The sequence below is a fragment of the Hypanus sabinus genome, chromosome 10 (genome assembly GCF_030144855.1).
Source record: "Hypanus sabinus isolate sHypSab1 chromosome 10, sHypSab1.hap1, whole genome shotgun sequence".
NCBI classification, from domain to species: Eukaryota; Metazoa; Chordata; class Chondrichthyes; order Myliobatiformes; family Dasyatidae; genus Hypanus; species Hypanus sabinus.
Window position 1 is genome coordinate 164,405,948 of NC_082715.1, and position 7,495 is coordinate 164,413,442.

Here is a 7,495-nt window from a genome sequence, read left to right on the forward strand (position 1 = left end):
TTCCGAATTTCCGCACAATTCTTTAAGTTTAAGCAAGTTGCTAGTTTTCTCTTCAGGACCCTTCATGCTATTAGTTCTCAATCTAAGATCTGAAAGTGATCCCCCTTTGTTCAAGCAGCAGTTCAAATTCTGCCTTTTCACACCACACTCTGGAATAACAACAGTGTGTGGGGCACCTTTACATTCCAACTCAACCTGTAATTGATTCACAGGCACCGCGTTACCAAGCCATTGTCTCTGAAGCCTGGATGCTGCTTCTGACATCAATCCAGAATTTAAAATTTCTTCATTCAACTTAGCAACTACACTTTTCCCTTTTCCTTCAATAATAATATTGACCTCACCACCTTTTATCGCGTCACTAACTTTTAGCACAGCTTCGAGCACAAACAACTGGGAATTCTCACTTCCCACTATTACCAAGGTTAACCCTTTCTTCACTGAACCAAGTCCATCTGGCCCGCAAGGACTGCATTCCTTTTCAACTGAATCAAATACGTCAGACTTTTTCTGAGCTCCATTACTAAGTTCAGTACCACGCGCATCCACATCTTGGACACACTCAAACGGGACACTTAACTCTTCCAGGCTTTCAATACCCGTACCCTTTTCAAATTCTAAATTCCTCTGATCCTCTCAGCTACTCTCTGGGCAACTCCCTTCCGGAGTAAACTCAAACCCGCGGGCTGAAACAATCTCATCTGCCAACCCAGCAGACTTCTTCAAGGTAATGGCATCCTTTTAATCTAGGACTGCCCTCATTTCATTATCGGGAACACCTTTAGAATTTTCAACTTCTTCAAACAGTTCTGCCAAACCAGACAGACCATCCATGTCCAACCCTGGACATTTTTACAGCTCTATCTGTTTCTCATCTTTACTTCGTGCCTCAATAAATTTTCTCCTCGCTAAGGGCAGGTCTACCTCCTCTCCCTTACTCTATTTCACTTTTCTATTCTCCGTTTTTCCACCATCTAAGCCCTCGTGGTACAGGGTCGGTAAAAACGTCTCGGCCAAATCGATACTGGCCTGATTTAAACTGGTCTCTTTCTCAGCTGCCTTTCTCGACATGCTGCGAGTGATCACGCATGCGGGATAGATCTTGGAACCTAGGGGCGGGACCTCAACACTCACCGGCTGGCTCGTCAGCTTCATTGCTGACCAAACCTTACCACCTGCTAAATCGTTACCAAGAAGGACGTCCGCGTCAGTTCTCGGGAATTCTGATCGCACCCCGATTTCAACTTGTCCAGAAACCAGCTCACAATTTATAATGATCCTATGCAAGGGCACCGTTTCCGTCCCTTTTCCTATTCCTCTCAAAGCTACCATTCCCGTCTTGCGACCAAAATCCAGTACCTTACTGCTAATCAATGACAGTTCAGCTCCCGTGTCTCTCCAGATCCGCTCTGGAACTGGTGTGTCTCCCTCCCTCACAGACACCGTTCCGTTTGACATACAAGTCTCAGACGCTTCTTGTACTCTGTCTACCTGGGGCTCTCTTGTCGATTTACTGATCACCACGGCACATCCTATAGGGACTGCTGCTCTCCATTTTCCTGTATCCTTCCTCGGAGCAAGGCACCTAGATGCAATATGTCCCCCCTTTCCACAATTAAAACAGGTTAAGCCAGGAACTCTCCAGCCGTCTTGCCTTTCCTCCTCAATTTTACCACTAGCTCCCGGTGGGACCTCTGCCTCAGCCGGCCGGCCTTCTCTGCCGTTCCCACGGTCTCTCTGGTAAATTTTATTTGAGGAAAACTGTCTTGTGGGTTAGGGCATATTCATCTGCGAACCTAGCAAATTCGGAGATGAACTCATTCGGCTTCTCATTCAAATACATCCGGATATCCTCTGAAACACAACTTTTAAATTCCTCAATCAGAATTAACTCCCTGAGACGCCAAAAATCCTCTTCCACCATTTCTGCTGCACAACAACAATCCAAGAGCACACCCTTCTCATAGGCAAACTCGGTATAGGTCTGATTCCACCCTTTTTTTAAAAAAAAATTCTGATCTTTTGCCTATACACTTCAGGTACCAATTCGTAGGTACGAAGGATGGCCTCCTTTACTTTTTCATAATTCTCAGTTCTTCCTCCTCCATAGACAACGCCGCATATGCCCGTTGTGCCTTCCCTTTTAACACACTTTGTAACAACGCCACCCACTGCTCTTTGGGCCACTTCTGATTCACTGCCACCTTTTCAAAAAGCAAGAAATAGCTATCTACATCCGTCTACCCTCAACTCCAGACTAACATCAAACCACTCCTCTCGGTCTGACCCTTGATCTCTTCGCTCTTGCCTTAACTTCTCCATATCCAAGTCATGTTGCCTCTGCTTCTCCGACCTCCTCTCCTTCTATAATTTATAATTTTCTATAAATTTATCCACGTCCATCTTTGCTGATTTCCGGTCTGGCTACCCGCGCAAGCAGATCCAAGTTTGGACTTACAAGCCCGATTCACTGGCCCCCCAGTTTGGTATCAAATCTCGAGACGAGAACCCCAGGTTGTTACGAACCCCGTAAATGGGTCACTTACCAGCAAAGATAGAGAGGTCCATTGAAGTCTGATGGTACTATTTCTAACAGTATTTATTGGTAAAAATACACAAAATACTATCAATGCAAACATACAGATACGTCATCAATACTAAATCTAAAAGTGTGGGTATAATAATAATCACTAAGAAATAAGCTCTGTCGTTGTCTAGGGAACAATGTATTGTCCGATGGAAATGTAAAATTCACTCAGTTCACTCAGGCTGCAGCTTTTTCATTGGAGAGAGAGAGAGAGAGATTTTTTAAACTTGCCGGCTTTTCCTTTCATTCGATCTTGATCCGTATTCGTCCTTTAGCGAGGCCGTTCCGTAGAAGACTAGTCATCCAGGCAAGGATGGACACACACAAGTACCCACCGGTCTCATACGTTTCTCCTGGTGCGTCTGAGGGGTGTTTCCCAGACCCCTCTTTTATCCTTACTCACGGGGTCCCAGATGTCATTCAGGTTGGGATGATGCAACCCCTCAACCAGCCCACTCTGGTCACCCCCTGAGGGTTTCAATGAATAGTACAGGACTCAATACACAATTCCGTCTCCAAGAGACAATGGCCGTTATCCGTGGCTTTGTATCGCTGAGGCCAGGACACACATTCCAAACCCTTGTGTATTCTGGACGTCTCTCTCTCATTTCCTGGGTCCCAGACCCGAATTAATAGCGATCTTGCGATTCTCAAAACGGAGCGGGCTACTTTGTACCCTTCGGCCCCTCAGAGTTGTGGCACATACGTAACAATATGAAACACCTTTCTTCTCGATGACAAGTGACTTGTGGCTTTCACGTCACAGAAGTGTCACACCCGAATAACTACAGCCCTCCTCTTCATATTCATTGGCATTACCATCGATGGGTTCATCACTGTCAATCAGCTCGGTAGGAATTAGAAAATCTCCAGGATCAGAGATGTAACAACAAATGCTCTTTGTAGTGTTGTGGACCATGACCAGAACTTAAAATAATACCAAAGGACAGAGACAAATTGAGTGAAGTCACAGGTTCATTGAAGGCAGAAATAGCCCATTCTGATACAGACAGGAATACAGTCAGAATATTTTCTGGTCAGTTAGAATGCTTGATCCTTGCCCAGTTAGAAGATGAGGAGTTCATAGATATACATAGAAACCTACAGTACATTACTAAAACTTCGTCTCCAACTTGAGATGGACTTCCTGACATTGTGATACCAGAGCTCATGACAGACAAAAATCACAGTTGAAATATCGTCCTTCACCCACTGATATCTTTTGCAAATATTTTTGCAGGTTTAAAATTCCCGAACGTTCAGGGGAATCTCACGACAGTTTCGCTGTCTCTGAATGGATATTTAAGGAGTGAGCATATATTATCTTTGCAACAACAACGCATCTGTTGCCGATCCTTGGAGATGAAGAAGTATCTCATCCAAACTGGAAATGTATATTGTGTCTGATATGAAGTTTTCTGTTGTAACTCAGTGTTATTCACTGGAACCAGGGTGTTGAGAACACACCAGCATTTGTTCACTGGAGATCAGTTCTTCAACTGCATTGATCCTACAAGCGATTCAAACGTCTGACATTCAGCTGCTCTGTGTGTCGGAGGGGAACTACTCAGTCATCCAGCCTGAAGATACATCAGCAAGTTCACACCGTAGTGAGATGCTCCACCTGTTCCGACTGTGAGAAGCAATTCATTCTGCAATTGAATCTAAAGATATATTCGAAAATTTACCAGCTCAGATGGTGAGAAGGCACTCACACACTCAACCACAGCACAGTGACATCGCGAGTTCACATCGGGGAGAAGCCAGTCACCTGTTCTCAATATGGGAAAGGGTTCACGCAGTCATCTCAACTGAATGAACACGAGCGAGTTCACACTGAGAAGATGCCGTTTATCTGTTCAGAATGTAGGAAGGGATTCACTAACTTTTCAACACTACAACGACACCAGCGAGTTCACACTGGGGAGAGGCCATTCAGCTGCTCAGACTGTGGGGAGGGATACAATCGGTCATCTCACGTACTGACTCACAAGTTAGTTCACACCTGGAACAGGCCATTCACATGCTCTGAATTTGGAAAGGGATTAATTCGGTCCAATCAGCTACTGAGTCACCATTTTGTTCACACTGGGGAGAGTCCATTCACCTGCTCAAACTGTGGGAAGGAATTCATTCGGTTCTCTGACTGCAAAGTGCATCAGCGAGTTCACAGTGGAGAGAAGCCATTCACCTGCTCTGAATGTGGGAGGGGATTCACCAGTTCAGGTAATCTGAAGGAACATCAGCGAGTTCACAGTGGAGAGAAGCCATTCACCTGCTCTGAATGTGGGAGGGGATTCACCAGTTCAGGTAATCTGAAGGAACATGAGCGAGTTCACAGTGGAGAGAAGCCATTTACCTGCTCTGAACGTGGGAGGGGATTCACAAGTTCAGGTAATCTGAAGGAACATCAGCGAGTTCACAGTGGAGAGAAGCCATTCACCTGCTCTGAATGTGGGAGGGGATTCACCAGTTCAGGTAATCTGAAGGAACATCAGCGAGTTCACAGTGGAGAGAAGCCATTCACCTGCTCTGAATGTGGGAGGGGATTCACCAGTTCAGGTAATCTGAAGGAACATCAGCGAGTTCACAGTGGAGAGAAGCCATTCACCTTAAGCTTTTGTTGACGGGCTTTTGGGCAGATCGGCGCGAGGGGGTCGAGAGAGAGAACGCAATGCTGTAAGCTGGGCCCCAAGCGGGGGTCCGAGGCCGGGAGGTATTCCGAGGAGGGGGGATGAAGCTAGATGTGCTTGGTTGACCACTCGGAGGGTCCTGAGCTGCGAGTCGAGGAGTTCAGTGGGGATCGAATGGTGGCCAGAAGACTTCAGTAATTGAGCTCCAACGGTTGTGCACGAAGTGGTTTGGACTTTGATAAGTTTGGCGCCTTTTCTTTATTTTTTTCTCTTCATATATACTGTATCTTTATTAATCACTTAGTGATAGTAACCTTTATAAATTGTACTCATTTAATTGCTTATGGTGTACTGTCTGTTTTTGGGCGAGGCGGGGACATCACACGGCATCCACACCAGCTGATTACCCAGTTTGGCGGGGCCGAAGGCTGCTCCCTCTAGACGAGAACGAGTGTGAGCGAGCCTGAGGTGACTCACGGGGTTACAGAAGGAACATCAGCGAGTTCACACTGGGGAGAAGCCATTCACCTGCTCAGCCTGTGGGAAGGGATTCAGTCAGTCATCTCACCTGAAGGTACATCAGCGAGTTCACACTGGGGAGAAGCCATTCACCTGCTCAGCCTGTGGGAAGGAATTTGCACGGTCATCTGACTTGAAAGTTCATCAATGACTCCATTGCGGGGAGAAGCCATTTACCAGCTCCGAATGTGGGAAGAGGTTCACACGATCATCTCACCTACTGACACACCAGTTAGTTCACAGTGGGGAGAAACCTGCTCAGTCTGTGGCAAGCAGTTCATTTGGTCATCTGACTTGAAAGTTCATCAGCGAGTTCACACTGGGGAGAAACCGTTCAAATGCTTAGATTGTGGGAAGGAATTCAATCGGTCATCTCAACTGAGCAAACATCAGCGAGTTCACACTGGGGAGAGTCCTTTCACTCAGCATCCCTGTAAACCGTCCACCATCCACCCTCGTACATTCAGGTGACAGCTGACTCGAGGAAGTCACTGACCGTGGCAGGTGGTAGGGCTCACAAAACACATTCACACCAGTTGACTTTTCTTATAACCTCCGGATTTGCACAGTTATCTTGATTAAACCGCTTCCTATCTTCCTATCTTTACACCCCCACCCCCATTAATCTCCTTCCTGTAATATTCCTTGCCAACAAGGGAAGTTCCAGGCAATCCCATTTACTTCCTCAGCTCCATTCTGGACCACAAACAGTCCTTCCAGGTGAGACAACCTGCGAGTCTGTCAGGTTGATCTACTCTGTCTGATACACCCAGTGCGGCCTCCTCTACATCAGTGAGCCTCAATCCAGACCGGGAGTCCATTTTGCAATTATATTCACTCTGTCTGCAACAAACGGAATTGCCCAGTCACATACAGGCAAAAATCTGCACACAGACACAGTCTTCTCAATGATTTAGAGTTCGCTGCTCTGGTCATCTTATTTTCACTGTGGATACCCTGTCCATATACACCTCCATCTCCCACCAGAAAAGGCACCGATGTTTCCATTTCCTTCTGGATACCAGACCCAACGAATTCCACTTACGAAGTAATCCATTTCTGCATCATATCAAAGTCTCTCTGCAATCTTCGACAATCCTCTACACCACCAACCTTTGTTTCGTTTGCAAACTTGCCAACCAACTCTTCTAACCCCACATCCAGGTTGTTAATAAGAATCACGAAAAGTAGAGGTCTCAGAACCGATCCTTGTGGGACACCACTAGTCACAACCCTCCAATCTGAATGTACTCCCTCCACCACGACCCTCTGCCTTCTGCAGGCAAGCCAATTCTGAATCCACCTGGCCAAACTTCCCTGGATCCCATGTGTTCTGACTTTCTGAATAAGCCTATGGTGTGGAGTCTTGTCAAATGCCTTACTAAAATCCAAGTAGATCACATCCGCTGCACTACCCTCATCTATATGCTGGTCACCTCCTCAAAGAACTCTATCAGGCTTGTTAGACACGTTCTGCCCTTCACAAAGCCATGCTGACTGTCCCTGATCAGACCATGATTCTCTAAATGCCCATAGATTCTATCTCTAAGAATCTTTCCCAACAGCTTTTCCACCACAGTCATAAGGCTCACTGGTCTATAATTACCTGGACTATCCCTACTACCTTCTTTGAACAAAGGGAGAACATTCATCTCCCGTCAATCGTCCGGTAGCATTCCCGTTGACAACAAGGACATAGGATCCTTGCCAAAGGCTCAGCAATCTCTTCCCTCGCCTACTGGAGCAGCCTGGGGAA